Genomic DNA, 20,460 nt, shown 5'->3' on the forward strand with positions numbered 1-20,460 from the left:
AGGCTGGAATCAAACTGAAAGCTGGTAATTATAATCCTTCCCATTCACTTTAAAGGAGATTTTGGGAAAAAAGGGTATTTAACTTCTGGTCAGTGCAATAGTTTGTCCAGACAGAGGCTTTATAAGTAGATTTAATATTTTGTATAATATTGGGCTGGTTTAATTAACAACACTTATATTTTAAACTGTAGACAAATATTACATGATAACAATTATGATCAGTAATTTTATGATTTTTCATCACACCTATCTACCTACATGTATTTAAATATGTGAACGTTCATTTTATTGCAAGCTACAATTGATAAAAGGCTGTGCATTTGTATTCGATAGTTTCAAAACAATATATTTCACATTGAAATGCTTTTGCAAAGCCGCATGTGCATTTTCATTACCAGCGAATCACACTCGTATTACTTATTTAGTATGTGTGTCCTGCTTTGAATACCTTATTGCTTTTTCATGTCATGATTTGAGGATTAAGGCATGCCTCCAATGACTTGCATGGAAAAATGCAAAGCAGGTGTATCAAAAGCCCTCATGCAGGAATTGCTTGTGCCTGACACTTGTATGTTTCAGGCTCCTCAGATCAGAGGAATTAACTGAGCTAGTTTTAACAGATTATGAGAGAATGAAGTCATATCTGGGTGATTTCTGTGCAGATCACAGCTGCACTTTACAGTGGTGGCTTTTATATTGAAAGGCACAACATATCATCTGAGCTTGTGAATTAGTGCAGATGGTGCATGGTGAAGGGAGGTGAATGATGTATAAGGATTTGAAAGGTATAAAACAAAACTAGAATCAGGCCAAGGAATATACATAATTCCATATTATGAGTGGACATTTTAGATCATGCCTGACAATAAGAATAAGAATTTAGATTTCCTCAAAGTTCACCTGTCTTGGTAGTTTCAGAAGTTGAAACAAAAGTGGATTTGGAAACACAAATCCAATTTTGGCTGCATATAAACTGTCTAATTATCTTTCCTTAGAGTACACTGTCACATTCTCATTTCAGAAACAAGATATGGAACTGTCTCCTCAAACCCACCAATAATCAAAATCTCTTGAAGTTTTACACATTTTGTCATAGGAAGAGGTAACACTAATTCTAAAATACCCGTACTCAATCTCAATCAATGGAATTGGGAATTACAGCAAATCTTAGAAGGAATCTCTCTCACTAACAACCATGTTAATTTAGCAATCAGTCTCTCCCTATTGGCAAAGAAGACCAATGATTGGATTACAGAGTTTCAAATTGCCAGGACCTCAATCAACATTGGATGATGCAAGTTCACAAGGGATTTAACTGGGTATGACACTGTGATACTGTCCCTGTGTTTTGGACAGAGGCCTTGGTTCAAGTGCCAACTGAGTAAAAACAAGGACTGCAGATTCTGGAAACCAGATTCTAGATTAGAGTGGTGCTGGAAAAGCACAGCCGGATCCAGTAATGTGTTTTTTTTAAACTGAGAGGGCAGAGAATATAATGTTGCATAGGTAATATTTAGCTGCAATGAAGAGTGCAGGAGGGCATGCCAGGAGCAATGCCAAAAGTAGTACCAGGTTTACCTATAAATTAGGTGTCAACCTATGAAGTTGCTACACATGACTACCTGCATTGTTGGTAGGGTAGGTAGCATGCAATTGACTGAGCTGAGTGGCCCCACAACCTCTGGAACACATCTAGCTGCCAAATCCAGTTGTGAATGATAGTGGACAATTAAACAACGCACTAGAGGAGGCTCCACAATTATCCCCATCCTCAAAGATGGGAATCTTCGGAGATAAATAAAAAAGACAAGAGTGAAGTATTTGCAGTAATCTTCAAACAGACGTGACAAGAGGATCATCCATCTTGATCTATACCTGAGATCTTTAACATCACAGATTTCAATCCACATTGAGTATAGGAATTTGGAGGTCATGTTGCTGCTGTACAGGATATTGGTTAGACCACTTTTAGAATATTGCATGCAATTCTGATTGCCTTCCTATTGGAAGCTTATTGTGAAACTTGAAAGGGTTCAGAAAAGATTTACAAAGATGTTGCCAGGGTTGGTGGATTTGAGCTATAAGGAGAGGCTGAATACTCTGGGGCTGTTTTCCCTGAAGTGTTGGAGGCTGAGGGGTGACCTTATAGAGGTTTATAAAATCATGAGGGACATGGATAGGGTAAATAGGCAAAGTCTTTTCCCTGGGGTCAGGGAGTAAAGAACTAGAGGGCATAGGTTTAGGGTGAGAGGGGAAAAAAATTTATAAGGGACCTAAGTGGCAATTTTTCACACACTGGTGCCTGTATGGAATGAGCTGCCAGAGGAAGATGTGGAGGCTGGTACAATTACAACATTTAAAAGGAATCTGGTGGGGTATATTAATAGCAAGGGTTTAGAGGGATACGGGACAAGTGCTGGCAAATAGAACTAGATTAGATTAGGATATCTGGTCAGCATGGACGAGTTGGACTGAAGGCTCTGTTTTCATACTGTACATCTCTGTGACTCTATGACTCTGTGATATCAAGGAACAGCTGAAGGCATTGAATACTATAAAAGCTATGGCCCCTGACAGTATTTCGGCAATAGTACTGCTGCAGTGTGCTCCTCAGCTAGCCATGCCACTAGTCAAGCTGTTCCATTGAGTTGGCATTTAGCTGGAAATGTGGAAAATTGCCCAGGTACATCCTGTCCACAAAAAGCAGAAGAAATCCATTGCAGGGCTCCGAACGCTAGTGCTTCCAAATAAACCTGTTGGACTATAACCTAGTGTTGTGTGATGTTTAACTTTGTCCACCAATGGCACCTCCAAATCAGGAAGCTTGACAATATGCACAACAGTGCAGCCTGCTTAATTGACACTCCATCTAACAACTTCAACATAGATTCCATCCACCACAGATGAATAATAATCACAGTATATACCATCTATACAATACCCTACAATAACTCAAAGTTTCTGAGACAGCACCTTCCAAACCTGCAACAGCTACCATCTCAAAGGACAAGGGCAGTAGATACATGGGAACACTACCGCTTGCAAGTTCTCCTCTAAGCCATACACTGTGCTGTCTTGGAAATATATGACCATTTTCTCCAGTGTAATTAGCTGACCCAGCCAGTGACATGGACTCACGTGAATAAATTAATTTTTTTTAAATATCCGGGAAATTAATACTATGATGAACTGTAGACCTGCAGCTGGAATGTGGAAAAACTATGGGACAAAATGTTGCTCTTCAGCCTATATTCTCCTTACTAATGTGTTTCAAAAACTACAAATTTCATATAAAAGCATGAAAATCATTGAGCTGAATTCAAACATTGGGACCAGAAATATATCATAACCATGAAAGGGTTAACTAAAAATAGGAATCTTTTGGTATAGTAATGGTGTCTCTATCTCTGAGTCTGAAGGCTTGGTTCAAAGTCCTACCTGTTACAGAAGTGTGTGTCATAACATATTTGAATAGGTTAATTAGAATATCTACAGCATAATTGTTTACAACCCAATACCTTTTTGGGACTTTGGGAGACTCAGAATCTATTCACTGTGAACTAATAGACTGTGGTCATTGCCTCTTGCACCTTCTTCCAGTAAAATAACTTAAGCCTTTCTTTGATCTCTTAACAATGAAATCATCCACGCTTGCTATGAGGCAGACTTCAGAACAGGTCACAAGACCAACTTCATTTACCCTAAATTTAAAGGTAAATTTCCAAAATAATCTTACAAACCTTACAATGGTAACAACACTCATTGATGTTGACTTGATGTCAGCATTCACTGTAATATGATGATCTGCACAATGTTGACTTTGAACCATTTCACCTTGTCAATTCTAATTTATATCTTCTGTCTCCCACAGATCCTTCAAGCATCATGCAAGGAGCTGGTGCCAGAGGAGAATAAAGACTTCTCAGAAGAGGTCGTTCACTCAGATGAAGCATTGTAATATGACTTACATACACCCCACCAACATCAGCCAAACAGATATTGTCTGCCTCTTTAAGACAACTTGTCATATGGTGAGCAGAAGAGCTGTGTCAGAGATAGATTCAGCAGTGGAAAGGAAGGCAGAGGACACTCCAATACCAGTTCAGCCAGTTATAGATGTAAAACCTAGTGAGTTAATATTGTAGAGGATTATTTTGCCGCAGCAGAAGATAATGTGTGAGATTCTGGCAACACCTTCAGAGTCACTTAGCACCACTGGAGACTGCAGAAACCATCAAGATAACCAATTTGCCTGACTAACTATTATTCAGTCAAAAGCCATGATGACTCAGGTCTTTGTGCTATGTCTACCTCCGTGTAGAGAATGGCCATTTACATGGAGTATCAGACACAAGAGAAGAGAAGAAAAGCAGTCGAATTAAGCGAAAAGAATAAATTGGTGACTGTGGGAATAGTTCGTGCTAGGGATGGGGAAGGTTATAGCGGGTTCAGTTGTGGTTGTCACATAGTTGACCTACCTCAGATCAGCTGAAGCCTTCTTGGATGACTTTGTTCGAGAAGGGAAGTAGACTTCCTACAGCCTGTTGACTCCGTGGCTCAAACAGTCTCCTTTTTCTCCTGTGATGGCTTCTTCTTTCTATTCTTGCTTCAAGGTTCCATGTGAACATTACTTTTATTAGAGACCAATTTTGAGAGGGACTATAAATTGAAATTAAACTTAAACTGCTACTGAACTGAAATAACAGATGAATTTGGCATCTTGAAACTCAAGTGCTATATATTCTTGGGCTGTGCAATACAATGTTGCTTTTTGAAGGGGTGAAAGGGAGAATTTGAGTCTTTTAAGTTAAGGAGATTCTGCCTAATGGCAACCCGCTAATTGATTGAAGTGTAGAATGTTGAAGCGTGGAACAGCAGGAGGAAAACATCATCAGAGTTTGCAAACAGAAAGTAGCCATCTCTCTCTATTTTTTTCTCTCTCTCTTTCTTTCTTTCTCCCTATCTCTCAGCGTGGGAAATATACAGAAAACCAAGAAAGCTTACAATGAAGAATTGAAACAAGACCTGGTCCACACAATCAACTATTAAATCTAAGAGAGACACTCATGTTTGAGACAATACCATGTCACCTACACTAAAAATAAAAGCAAAAGACTGGATGAGACAATTTAACCTACCCTTGTAATCTGGACATGTGATCTTCAGAATTTTGTTCTATTTCTCCCACTCTTGATAGGTCTGTCAATTATCTGCCCTTTGATTGTCTTAACTATGCATGGGTATTTGGGATTTTGAAGGGATACAATTAAGTTGCATACTATAGATTGGAAATCTTTTTTTTCCTCTACTGTTTTGTTAAGTGTGTATTGCAGTTATTATAAATAAATTTATGTAGTTAGCTATTTTGCTGCTACTGACAAAATCTGATGTGAATTGCTTTTGACTTAATAATAGTCAGTCAGGCAAATTGGTTGCCTTGATGATTTCATTGAAATGTTATACATTTTGGAATGGTTGTGAAACAACGCAGCACAATTGTCAGCACATTCTTCCTATTCAAGTCATGACACTTTCTCCTTGCTGCAGTTCCAGTCTCCTCTGATATCTTAGGCTATGCAAAATTCTATTTCAAAATGTTTAAAATTAAAATAGTCTAATAATGACCACGCAACAATTGATGGATAATGAAAAACCCAACTGCTTCATTGATGGCCATTAGCGAATGAGATCTTCCGTCCTTACCTAGTCGGGCCTACATGAGACGCCAGACCCACAATAATGTGGTTGACTCTTCAATGCCCTCTGAAATAGCCTGGCAAACCATTCCATTCATGGGCAATTAGCAATGGACAATAAATGTTAGCTTTTCCAAAACACCCACACCCTATGGCAAGAATAAAAACAAAGCACAACACATCGTTATCATGCGACACACTCTTAATGCTGAATATTGAAAGTTGCCTACAAATCTACTTAGGCACCCGAGTTCCATCCTTTCCATTTTATTAGCATCCTTAATGGCCACACTTGTGCTCACATGGTTTCTGCTGAAACCTTCTTGGGCATCAGTGACAAGCATTCTCATAGGTGTCAGCAGTCACATCCATAGAAGGGCGGCCCTTATCTTCACAGAGCTATCTTGGATCTATAGAGATCTGTGGGAAACTTGACTGGTAATGAATGAAAATATCATGGTATATTCCTGGGTATCCTGCATAGACATACATTATAATCCTTAAGTAATATGAGATAAACATTAATGGAGTTGAAGAAATTCTGGATTGTGCTATCTTTGACTGCTGTTGGTCATGTATGATTACCTGCTCCACCGGAAGGGAGATCTATTAAGAAGCTGCAAATATCAACAAAATCCTAACATGAAAATCTGCATCTTCTGAGTCACCAGTGTTCAGGTACATTCAGAAAACAAATCCTCTGCCTACATTCTCTCTGTTGAGTATTGTCTTCTCCAAACTGGAAATCTTTTGTTCATTCCTTCTAATCTACAGAGCATGAGGTGGCTAAGGTGAAAGTTTCTGCTCCTCTCACTGCTGTTTCTTCTTCGGTTCTTATCTCAGATCCAAGGTAGAGCCGTTGTTATGATCTGAAGGTGACAGCTGAGAAAAGTGAGTCAAAGGTACAATCAATTCAAGGTAGTCAAAATGATGTCCACAGTTTGCAAGGACTGATGTGGAGGTGCTGGTGCTGGACTAGCATGGACAACGTTAAAAATCACACAACTAGTAATCTAATGAAGGAACAGTGCTCTGAAAGCTAGTACTTCCAAATAAACCTGTTGGATTGTAACCTGATGTTGTGCGATTTTTTAAACTGCAAGGATTGTAACAGTGCAAACAGAAGACCCATTACTGACATTTCTTTTAAGTAATGATGTTTAAGCAATAAATGCAACCTTTCCAGCACATTCAAAACACAATTTTTTTTCAGTGCAAGATTTTTAAAGTATAGTTGGAATATACAGAATAGAAAATTCCATTGATCCTATTTCAAAAAGTTCTGTTAAAAAGGAACTACTGTATACTTATAAATAATTTATTTCTGTATTAAAATAACTTAAGCTGTCACATTGATATCTTGTTTAAATAAAAGAATATGTTTCCTCTCAATTTTCAGGGTGCACTCATTCAGGTCGTATGTCCCTTTGAGTGACATTATCCATTTTTAATGTAGCGTACTGTACTGTTTTAAGTTGAAACCCTTAACACAATAAGAATGGGACAATCCTGAATTTTAAAATGAAAATTTTCTTTTATTCAGTCACATGATGTGGATGTCACTGAATTCACCAGCATTTGTTTCCCATATTAACTACCCATGAAAAGATAGCAGTGAGCTGCCATCTTGAACCTTTGTAGACCGCGTGGTGCATGTAAACCCATAGTGATGCTTGGGAGGGAATGTCAGGAGTTTCATTCAGCAAACGTGATATATTAGATAGATAGATAGTGTTTAGCTTGAAGGGGAAATTGTAGGTGGTGATACTCCCAGATATCTGTCTGCTGCCCTTATCCTTCAAGATGGTACTGATTGTGGTTTACAGGGGCTGTCAAAGGAGTTTTGTTGAATTTGTTGTAAAAGGTACATACTGCTGCCACTGTGTATTACTGATGGAGAGAGTAGTTGTTTAAAGTTTTGTTTGACATGCCAATTAAAGTGACAGCTTGACCTGGTGTTGTGTTGAGCTTCTTGCATGTTATTAGAGCTGCACTCATCCAGTCAAGTGGAGATTATGCCTTCATACTCCTGACTTATGATACAGAAGTGTTGGACCACTTTTGGGGAGTCAGGAGGTGAATTGCTTGCTGTAGAATTCCCCAGTCTCTTATATGGTCAAGTCAGTTTCTGGTCAATGGACGTTCTCAGAATGTTAATAGAGGTGGATTCATTAATGGTAATGCCACTGAATATCAAAGGGTGATGCTTAGAACCTCTCTTGTTGCAGATTGCCATTGCCTGAAACTTGTATGGCAGAAATTATATTTTCCATATATTAGCCCAAGCCTAAAGAGTGACTGCTTCGGTATCTGAAAAGGTACAAAAGACATTGAACATTGCGCAATCAACAGTGAATATCACCACTTCCACCTCATGATGGAACAAAGGCTATTACTGAAGCAAAGGTGGTTGAGCCAAAGACACAACCCAGAGAAATTAGAGCAACATCTAAGACAGACTTTTACCTCCAACAACAAGAAACTACTTTCTTTGTTCTGGGTATGACTCCAACCAGCAGGGAGTTTGTCTCTGATTCCTATTGATGTCAGTTCTATTTGGCCTCCTTGATGTGCAACTTGGTCAAATGCTGCTTCAATATCTAGGGCAGTCATTTTCATCTCTCCTTTTAAGTTAAAAGGCAAGTAAAACTTGAGGGGAACAGTAGGCAGTAATCTGCAGGAGGCTTCCTCGCTGATGTTGCCCATGATACCACAAGAGGGGTTCAGAACGATATGGGCAAATACCGGCAAATGGAACTGGATTATTTTAAGGTAAGTGGTGGCATGCTTGAGTTATATCAAAGGATCTGTGTCCCTGCTGTACAACTCTGTGATATGATCCTATGACCTCATGGGGTCCAACATTTATGTTGAAGATTCCCGGTGCAACTCATTCCCAGCTGTGCTATGCTGCAATCTCTGATGGATCTGCCCTGCCAGTGGGCCAAAACATAACTTGTAATGATAATGGTGGTGTCCTGGACCTTGGTTCTAAGGTATGCTGTTGTGATTATGACTATGTTGGCTTTTGTAGTGGGAGGGCTCTCACAATTTTAGCACTTTGGTAAGGAAGATTTTGCAGCATCAATAGGGCTTGGAGTACCATTGTATATTTTGTGTGCTGAGGTTTGATATTGGGTGGTTTGTCCAGTTTCATTCCTATTTGACTTCATACATCTTTGATACCACTGAGTGGCTTGCTGAACATTGCACAGGCATTTCAGAAACAAACAAATTTTTGATGGTCTGGAGTCACATATTGACCAGATCAGGCAAGGAGTTCCTTCCCAAAAAATGTAAGTGGATCAAATGGGTTTTACAACAAAAACGGTTTCATGATCACTATTTGTGAGGCTGGATTTTGTTTTTAAATTACTCTGGAGTCAGGTGAATTTAAATTCCACCAGCTGGCATGATGGGTCTTGATCCCATGTCCCTAGAGCATTAGCCTGAGTCTCTAAATTACTAGTTCACTGACATTACTTCCCCCAAAGTGGAAACTAAATAACAACCGCTGCTGATACAACACTGTGGCTATGTAATAAAGACATTTCTGAAGAAGGATTCCACTCAAAGTATTAACTCATCTTTCTCTTTAGATTCTGATAGCACATCTGTCATTTCCCAGCATTTCTATTTTTATTTGGAAATTCGACATTGATTTTGTGATGTCCTTTTAAGTTTATTTAGAAATGCTTGAATTGCGCTAAGTTGTGCCAAAACCTGTGTCTAAGCAACGAACAGAATACTAAACATTACTTTGATGTATTCCATAACAGGGCAGGTCAACCTTTCACAAACATTCTGGCAGCTAATTAAGGAGTAGAGTTTGAAAATCTATGGGAAGAGACATTAGCTCTTGTCTTCAAAAAATGGCTTTTGCCAAAGTGAAGAAAAGAGGAAATTAAAAACAGATGCCTATATAAAACTTACACCAAAAAAGCAGGTCAGTTACCTGAGCTAGTTTGTGGCATCAGTGGATGAAAACCTGATGAATCTTGCAAATAGCCCAGTTTTTACCAGATAAAAAGAAAATACAGAAATAAAAAATGAAACACAAAGTGCTGGAAAAATTCAGCAGGTCTGGCAGCATCTGTGAAGAGAGGGGTAATTAATGTTTCAAAACCAAAGATTCTTCTTCACAGCTGAAAGAGCTGGAAAATCTTTTTTTTACACACTGTTGACATAAGGGAGAAAGACCAAGTGGAACAGTTAATGGAAATGCCCAGAGCGAAAGGTTAATGGATACATAATTGAATAGGTGTAAATAATTAGGTGTTAATTACAAAAGAGAGGTCAGATCCGCTGTAAGCAAACCTATGCTAAAATATACGAGAGAAAGGGATATAAGCAAAATGGAGGACAATGTTTACGGTCTGAAGTTCTGGAACTCAATGCTGAGTCCTGAAGGCTGAAATGAGTAACGAGAAAATAAGGTGCTGTTCTTCCAGCTTTGAAAAGATTAGATTAGATTACTTAGAGTGTGGAAACAGGCCCTTCGGCCCAACAAGTCCACACCGACCCGCCGAAGCACAACCCACCCATACCCCTACATTTACCCCTTACCTAACACTACGGGCAATTTAGCATGGCCAATTCACGTGACCCACACATCTTTGGACTGTGGGAGGAAACCGGAGCACCCGGAGGAAACCCACGCAGACACGGGGAGAACGTGCAAACTCCACACAGTCAGTCGCCTGAGTCGGGAATTGAACCCGGGTCTCAGGCGCTGTGAGGCAGCAGTGCTAACCACTGTGCCACCGTGCTGCCCATATTTTAAGAACTTCTTAATTTAAATTTGGGCTTTGCCGGGATTCTGCAACAGATATAGGACAGTAATATTAGTATGAGACCAAGATGATGTTTTGAAAAGCCAAATACTGGAACATGAAGCTCATTCTTACAGAATGAACTGAAGTCTTCACCCAGTCTGGCAATCCCCCACTGCATCCCAACTGTACCAAGCATATTATTCCAATGGCAAGGAGACCAGAATTGCACACAATACTCCAGGTATCCAAATCTCAACAGTGATCTATACAAATGAAACAAGACAGCTTTGCTCTTATATTTAAATCGACTTGAATTCCATTTTGTCTTCTGGATTGTTGGCTGCATCCTCGCTTACAGTGATTTATGAAAAAGGCCACAGAGCTACCTTTGGACATCCAATCTATCCCCATTTAAGAAATACTCTGCAGTTTTTTTCTTTGTCCCAAAGTCAAAATCATAATGTAGCCACATTATATTCCATTTGCTGTTCTTGGCCACTCAGCATGTCTAAAACCCTAGGAAGCTTCTTTATATCCTCCGAAGGATTCACGTTCCCACCAAATTTTATATTTTTGTAAGCTTGGAAATATTGCAGTTGGATCCTAGATCCAAATCATTGAGATAGATTGTGAACTGTTGGGACCTACTGGTCACAGGCAGCCAGAAAGCTCATGTATTTTTACTCTGCTTTATGTCTGTTAACAAATCCTCAATCAATTTTAATGTATTACCCCTAATTGCACGCGCTTTAATTTTGTTTTCTAACTTGTGTGAAACTTTATCAAAAAGTCTTCTGAGATTCCTAATATTCTACATTCATTGTTTACCAAGCAACATCCTTGAAAATCTCCATCAGGTTTGTCAAACATGATTTCCCCTTCATAAATCTATGTTGATCCTGTCCAATCAGACAATTATTTCCTGAATATCCAATAGCCATATTTTTAGATTAAAGGTGATACAAATTGGTAAGTTTAAAATTGGTGATGTTGTTGATTGGGAGGATGATGGTCTCAGGCTGCAGACTGCTATTGGTCAGCTGGCACATTGGGCAGAGCATGGCAGATGGAATTTAATCCTGATGAGTGTGAGCTGAGGTCTAAAGGGAAGGATATAGACAATGAATGGTAGTTCCCTATGGGAATACCGAGGAACAAAGAGACCTTTGGTGTACAAGTCCATAGATTCCTGAAGTTGTTAAAACAGGTAGACAGGGTGGTAAAGAAGGCATATAGGGCCCTTGCCTTCACTAAATGTGGTGTAGAATATAGAATAAAGAAATGTTTATTCTAACTTTATAGAACATTAGTTAGTCCACTGATGGAATACTGTATGCAATTCTGGTCATCACCACACAACTGGAAGAATGTGATTACATTGGGCAGGGGGTTTGGGTGGAGGGGTTTGTGGGGGTGCAGGGAGTTTGAATGGGATCAAAACTCTAGTTTAGTTCAGTTTCTGGTCAATAGTAACCTCTAGGATATTGATAGTGTGTCTTTTGAGTGATGGTAATCCCACTGAATGCCAAGGGGTAATGGTTAGATTCTGTCTTGTTGTTGTTAGTCATTGTCTGGCAATGTGATGCGAGTGTTACTTACCAAGTAAATAACTTTGTCTTGTCAACCCATGTCTCAATATTGCTCAGATCTTTCTGCATTTGGACATGGGCTGCTTCAGTAACTGAGGGGTCATGAGTGCTGTTGAACGTTGTACAATGAACACCTTCACTTCCATCTTATGATGGAGGGAAGATCATCGATGAAGTAGCTGAAGATGGTTGAGCTGAGACACTACCTGAGGATCTCCAGCAAAGTTGTCCAGGAATTGAGATAACTGACTTTCAATGGCCAGAACCGTCTTCCTTTGTGCTAGGTTTGACTCCAAACAGTGGAGAGCTTTCCCTCTGATTCCTAATGACTCATTTTGTTAAGGTTCCTTGATGTCTAATTCAGTTGCTGCTGATGGCCCACAGTGCCTCATGGATGCCCGGCTTTGAGTTGATAAATCTATTCAAAGTATATCACATTTGATGCCGTGATAGTGCTGTACAACACAATGGGAGCTAGACTCAATATGAAGATTGGAGTTTGACTTCACAAGGACTTTGTGGTGATGACTCCTGTTGATAATGTCATGCTGTTAGGCAGATTATTGAGGATAAGATCAAGTATGTTTATCCTTCTTCTTGACTCCCTCATCATCTGCCACAGACCCAGCCTTGACTACTAATTCAATCAGCGTTGGTGCTGCTGATTTGATCTTGGTTATAGACATTGAAGTATTCCACCCTGCGTACATTCTACACTTTTCCCACCCTCAGCGCCTCCTTCAAGTGACATTCAACATGGAGGAGCACTGATTCATCAGCCGTGGGAGAAAGTTATGTGGTAAGGCGATTTCTTTGTCCATATTTGACCTGAAATGATGAGATTTCATATGTTCTACAGTAAATGTTAACGACCCCAGGGCAACTGTGAAATGGTGTTGGTGCAGGGGCATTATGTGTAATATCCTGTGATTCCTTAATGATTTTATAAGTATGATTTGTGAGGATACTGCTGACTAATCTGTGAGATAGCTCTCTCAAGTTAGCACAAGCCCCTAGGTGTTGGTATGGACTACTTTGCAGGGTTGACAGAAATGTTGTTGTTTCTGGTGTCTATCAATGCCACGTGATCCACCTGGGTTCATTCCTTTTTTGAGACATTTAACAGTTAATATAATTGACTTGCTTGGTAAGCCATTTCAACGGGCAGTTAAGCATTTAGGCAATACTTTAAATCTGGAGTCACATGTAGGCCAGACCAGATAAATATGGCAGCTTTCATTCCCTAAGTGGACATTTATGAACCGAGTGGGTTTTTAATGAAAATCAGTAATGATTTCATAAATAATTGATGGTGGCACCAGCACACTAGGGAATGTTAGGGCTCCTGAACCAGTTGCATTGTTTTCTCTCTCTCCCTCTCTCCTTTTTCACCTTTTTCTATTTTCTCGTCTTCTGACGTCGTGGGAAGTCAAGAGTGGTGCCAGAGGGACGTTGACAGCAGTGGTGGCAGGATCGAAGACTCCTGGCTGCAATGGGCCCAGAGCCTGGACTCAGGAACTCAGTTGACTGCTAGCTGTGGTAGAGATTGGTGCCTGGAGCAGGGCTGTGGTAGGGCCACATTAGAGACTCGATGGGTCATGGAGGTGAGGTCCCACCGTGGTCTGGTGGTGAGGTCCAGTGTGGTCTGCTTAATGGACTGTAATGCTGAATTTCTTAATTTCTTTATTTTTCTGATTTATTACTAAAATTTTGTATCTAGATACCTTTGTACATAACATGGTGCAAAGGACTATGATGCTAAACTATTATTTATTTATTTATTATTCTAATTTATTTCTAGGTTCCTGTACCTCGGTACCTTTGTATCTAAGAAGATGCCACAGTGGCAAATTTGTAAACTTTTCACTGCACCCGTGTGAGTACATGAGGCAATGAACCTAATTCTAATTCTATTCATCAATAAACTTATAATTCCAGGTTTTATTGAATTCCATTCCACTAACTACAACTATTTTTGCTCCATCAGTGTAATGCTTATAATACCCCAATTGGACATGTCTACAACAAATTATGTTATTGTTCTTTCTATTTACAATTTTAGTTCAATCTTTTTGTAGGTGCCTATTAATTTCTCACTTCTTTCTCCTGACCAGTTTAGTATTATTCATGGATTTGAACTGCTTGAACTGTTTTCTTTGAATTATTCTAGCCACATGTGTAAAACGTGATGTAAATGGGACTAAATCTGAGCAAAATGTGCATCAAGCCAACCTGGATTAATTCAGATGATTCATATTTTGAAATTACTTGAACTAACATTGCTTAATTTATACAATCAAAATGTGAATTGTTGAAAGAAAATTGGAACATGTAGAAAGATTGGAACATGTACTTTAAATAATTGGCTCTTTAAATGAACACTTCAGCCAAACAAGAGCTGACTTCCTTTTTTGATCTTATTTTTAATTCTTACAATTATCAGTCTTGTTGTTTTATAATTGAATCCAGAAGTATTTTGTAGAGTTGTTTTACAGTTACAAGAGACTTAGGTGGCATTAGTGGCAGATCTATTGTATTTAAATTTCAAGTTATTATAAGTTTAACCAAACACTAAGAAGCATTGTGTGGGTCAAAAGCACTCAGTGAAGCTTTAAGTCATAAAGTAACAGTGCATATCCTGGTATTCCTAATGAAAACAAAATCTCTAATCCTGCACATGGACTGCTGTACTAATATATACTTGCACATTTGGTTTAGTTAGAGACAACATAAAATGAAGAAATAAATTTGGCATGAACAGGAAATGGTGTTGCTATTCATTCTCATTATAGACACGTGACATTGTGAATATCTGAGTTTATTTTTGTACAAAATTCCACACAATTAATAAGCTAACTTCAGTTGTCAAGACTTTTGCATTAATTTATGAATATGCTTTGTTTTTAATCTAGTGTGTACTTTCTTTTTTCACTTACATCCAAACCGAAATAACTGGTACATCCACGTTCATACTATTTTAAGTGTTGAACATTAGATTACCAATACCTTTTTTTTAAAATTGCAGACTTAACCCCATATTAGTACTTATGCCGTCTCCCAAGGATCTACCATGGCCTCTTCCTCTTCTTCCTTAATATTTGCACCTCAGCAATGTCAACTGAAGAAAGGACTTCATTCCCATCTTCTCCTTCATCCAACTCCTCCTTCACTTTGTCTGACCTTTCTTCTGTCTCTGTTATCAGCCTGCTAGTCCAGCATCCACTTCTGGAGGAATTGCAATCTTCTTCAATTAATATTGCAAAGGATGAAGTCATCATATTGAGTTATCCATCGCCTCCAAACTTTCACTTCTGATTCAATCCCCTCCCAGACCTATGTCTGAGGTTGAAGCTGATAGGAACGCTCTTCAGTGTTCTTATGGCACCAAGCTGAGCCTTTACCTGTTATCCATTCAATCACAAAGTCCCAGTTCTACACCAACAGCCCTTTCTGCTTTTCACTATGGTTTTCCGCTGACAATGCTCACCTCTGACTTTGGCACCTCATATTTCACAAATCCAAGGCATTCCTAAATGGTCTTTTAACCTCCTTTCTCATAAACTTGTAATTTCTACTTTCTTTAGCATAAAACACATTATTGGCAGAATCTTCTGATCTTTGAAGATTTGCAGTCATTGAGATCCTTTCTGGGTTGCCGCTACATGCAGGCCAGTTCAGTGGCCACTTCCACATTGTTGTGCAATCAAGAGCAGTGGTTCCAAAGTCAACAAGCTGAAGGGAGTGAACATAATTTGGTAGATGGAAGTACCTCTGGGGGAATGGGTCCCATGAAGCAACAAGACTATGAGAGGTCACTTCAAGATGGAGGTGCCTCAGAAACCTGCTAAAGATTTAAACAATATGAAGGTCTCCACATCTCAGAATCACTGGTATGGAGGGAAAGGCATTCCATGTGAATGGGGGTAGCTGAGGTCATTGCCTTTGGATAAATATGGCTTCATAGTGGGGCCAGGATATGAAGAATAACTGAACCTTGGAGTCTGCTGACTGCATTGGCATTAATGTGTCCTTAACTGGCTGCTAGCCACTATTGCTTATACCCTATTCAGCAATATTACATGTATGTGAGAACATGACAGGTAGTCAAACTGATGGATGATTTCTGATCTTTGCTTCATCCCCTACCTCCAAACCCACTTCTGTGAATCTGGAAAAGGTCCAATATGTGTACTGAACACCTATGGCTTTTCTGCTCATTAACTTACATTGGATCCTGGCTCCCCAATGCTTCCAATAGCATTGTGTTTAAATCCCTTTATACCCTCACCCCTTCTTTATCATTATATTGTCTTCCAGTCTGACACTTCTCTGAGAATAATGAATTCCTCCAGTTTTTATTTTTGACCCATTCACCTTTAACAGTCCAAACCCAATGCTTTGAAACTCCCTGCAAAAGCCTCTCGGCCACTCTTACTTAAGACCCTCTGAAAACCCTACCTAGTGCAGCCAAGGTTTCATACACACTCCTACTTACCACCTTCTTACCACCTTCTTTGGCTTGGTATTCAAAACTTGTCTAGTTACATTTCTACGATGTGCTATGGATGGTTTTTTTGCATTAACAACACTAAATAAATACAAGTTATTATTGGCCTCACAAGCAATAAATTAACAATTTTCCTAAGGTGTAGCACTTCCAGCACATGATGAGGTATATTAACATCTCTCTACTTGGCAGAAGCTCTGCGTGCAGTGGATTAAAAATAGTCAGGGATTTCCATTCCTGTCCAAGCCATTCATGCCTTCACCATTTTAACTTACCTGAAGTCAATATTGCGATCCCCCCACCCCCATCTGGGGAAATAATGCCCTAATTTAGATGGTGACATCACATTACAATAATGGTCTTCAGGATGCCTATGATGTTATGGCTTTGGGCCAACTATATCCTATGAAGGACAGACAGGCAGTTAAGAAAATAACATCTTGGCCACAAGAAACCCAATTTATTTTTTTCTAACTTTCAATGGTTCCTTTTGTGTCAAGAAGCACGAGCTCTCCATCTGGCCATGTTAACATACATTAAGACTCCCCAACCACCAGAGCTACCAACCCACACTTCAAATAGCAAACTTCAAAGATTCTTGTCCACTTCTCCATTGCCTTGTTAGGAATGACTTCTCTGTCTGACCCATTAGATTAGGAGACAGGAAGGACTGCAGGCACTGGAAGTCAGAATCAAGAAATATGAAGTTGGAAAAGCACAGCAGGTGAGAAGCAGTAAAGTCAATGTTTTGGGCTGATACCCTCCATCAGTTCTCACATCCTGACAAGGGGTTTTCACCCAAAACATTGACTTTCCTGCTCCTCACATTGAGTCTGACTTATAAAGATTGTTCCACTCCTATTTGCTAATATTGACAAAATCGTCAATTGCTTGGAGTAGGAGCCTATTTCAAGGCATTGAAATGGTATCCAGAAGTTAAAATTTCCCAGGCCTCATTCTTCACATCTAGATTTACGCATCAAGTTAAATGTTCATGGACATGCTGTCAATCAAATGGATTGCTTTATCCTGGATGATGTCAAGCTTCTTGAGGAAGAAGGAGCTATTTGTAACCAAGCAAATGGAGATCAATCTATCGTACTCCAGATGTACATCATAAAGAAGGAGGACAGACATTAGGGAGTCAAGAGTCAAGAGTTACTCATCATAGAAATCCTTGTCTCTGAACTGCTCTTGTAACAACAATATTTATATGGTTAGTCCAATTCCATTTCTGGTCAACCCAAGGTGTTGATCATTGTGAGCAATGTGATTGAAAAAAAGTGGTGGTTCAGTTGTGTCTTGTTATTGATGATGATTGTGTGAATGTTACTTGCCACTTGTCAGTCCAAGCCTGGATATTGTCCAGATCTTGCTACACTTGGAAATGGACTGCTTTAGTATTTGAGGAGTCAAAAATAATGATGAACGTTGTCAATCATTACTGAACATCCCTATTTCTGATATTATGATGGAGGGAATGATGTTGATGAAGCAGCTGAAGTTAGTTAGTAGTAAGACACTATCCTGATGAACTCCTCCAATGATGTCCTGGAGCAGAGATGACCCATCAATTCCAGTTTCCTAGGGCGCCTTGACATCATACTCAGCCAATGCTGCCTTGATGTCAAGGGCAATCACGTTACCCCATATCTGAAATTTTGCTCTTTCGTCTATGTGTGAACCAAAGGTATAAGGAGACTAGATGTCAAGTGACTCTGGCAGAACCTGAACTAAGTGTCAGCAAGCAGGTTATTGCTGAGCAAGTGCTGCTTGCGACTCTTTGCTATATTTATGTTTAAGGATGGGTTAAGATAAAATGACTATGAAGTCTCCAGTCCACTCATCTCCAAGGCTTTTCTGACCAATAAGGTGAAGCCTAAAGTGAATTGACAGCAGATAAGAGTGAATGGATACTATCAATTTTCTAACACATCATGATGTCTTCCCTCATCTAAACTAGACTTGGTGAATCACAAATCTACTAAGTCAGAACTCAATACGTTGGAATCAATATAAATACCACCCCCTATTTGGAAAAGCTTTAATCTTATGAAAATTCACTTGGTGAGACAGCCATTTGTTTGGTCTTTAAACACTGGCAAAAGATGGCAAATGGAATTTTCACTTTTATTGCTAGTGGTTTGGAGTTCAAAAATAGGGAAGTTTTGTTCCATCTGTACAGGGTGTTGGTGAGGCTACACTTGGGGTGCTTATATAGTACAGTTTTGGTCCCTGTATTGACAAAAGGACAAATGGACATTGGAAGCAGTTTAAAAGAGATTCACAAAGCTCGATGCTGGTAAGAAGAGATTGACTTATTAAGGACAGTTAAACTCATTAGGCCTCTATTCATTTGATTATAGAAGAATGAGTGCCAGTTGAAATCTATAAGGTTCTCAGAGGGCTTGTCAGGCTAAATGTTGAGCAGATATTTCCATTTATAGGGGAACTTTGAACGTGGGGACATGATTACAAAATGTGGGGACATTCATTTAAAATTGAGATGCAAAGGGATTTTTTTTCTCCCAGAGTATAGTTAACATCTTAAATACTCTACCCAAGAGAGTTGTGGAGACTAAATCGTTGAAAGTATTGGCAGAGGAGATAGACAGATTTTTAAAATATATAGCAGTTGATATATATGTATATGCTGAGCTGGCACAACAGAGGAGTTAAAGCCTGAGGTAGATCAACCATGATCTTGCTTAATGGTAGAACTCATTTAAGGGGTTAATGGTTTACTCCCCCTCCTGTTTTCTTTGTTAAAAGCTGTTTTGCCGACAGTTTCATCCGATAGTAAACCATCGAACCAACAGTTCAATGTTCAGAAATCCAGACCATGAACTAACTGCAAGTTAATTAACATTAACAGCTTGAAAGCAGGGGATCCCAACAGGAAGAATTCCCTTAACCTGTTCCAACGTCAAGTTCAACTGCAAACCAACCTCCTAAAAATGCAACTACAAGAATCTCACAGTCTGCGGAGAATGCTTTGTTTTTTCAAAACTCTCACTTTGAATAATCAAATCCATCCAAGAAGCTATCTGCCTGTGTTGTGGGAGATCAGAGATTGCATATCAGAGACTGCAATAATTATAAACTGTAACAGTTAGTTATCCTCACCTGTATCCTTGCTGTGTGCCAGAGTGTGTGAGATGCTTTATTTAATTCGAAGTAAAAGTTTGCAAAAGTAAAAGTAAAACTGTCTTTATTTTGAATTTCAAAAAGCTTGCTGCTGGAATTATTTAATCAGGAAACACACCATGAGTAAGAGTTAAGTATACATCTTTCAGCACAAAAGATACTGATCACAGACATCAAGGTAAAAGATACATTCTGTCCATGATAAAATATTAAACAATATAACAAACTCAGATTTTTGAAACTTTTTAACATACCTGATTTGAAATATTGTTGTTCACAGTATTATTTTGTGTGTGTTTCAGTTCACAGGGTTTATAACTTAAACCAGTGAAAAGGGCACTTAAGGTTCTGGCAGGAACAACATTGCTGTTGAATAAATCAAAATCTCACTATTGACACCTTGTAAAAGACCAAGTGGAGGACTGTCATGGGAAGGATTGTCATGCTTTCAGTCCTTCTGCAGAATGGTTCAGTCAATGACACTCATAAAAGAATTACCATAATCCCATGTTACTGATAAGATATCTTCTGTTACTTTCATTGTGTCTCATTGTAAGCCTGCACATTGTTTGAAAATACAACAGTCTGATTGACTGGACATAGTGCTGTCATGGTCGATTACAGACAATCAGGACTAATTGAGGATGTCTCATGGAAGACTCTAGCACAACATGGGTCATCAGCTGATGTTTCCTTTTAACATGTCATAAACGGAAGTGGAGAATTTTATGCTATTGACCACTGAG

This window comes from Hemiscyllium ocellatum, chromosome 10, assembly GCF_020745735.1.
Source record: "Hemiscyllium ocellatum isolate sHemOce1 chromosome 10, sHemOce1.pat.X.cur, whole genome shotgun sequence".
NCBI lineage: Eukaryota > Metazoa > Chordata > Chondrichthyes > Orectolobiformes > Hemiscylliidae > Hemiscyllium > Hemiscyllium ocellatum.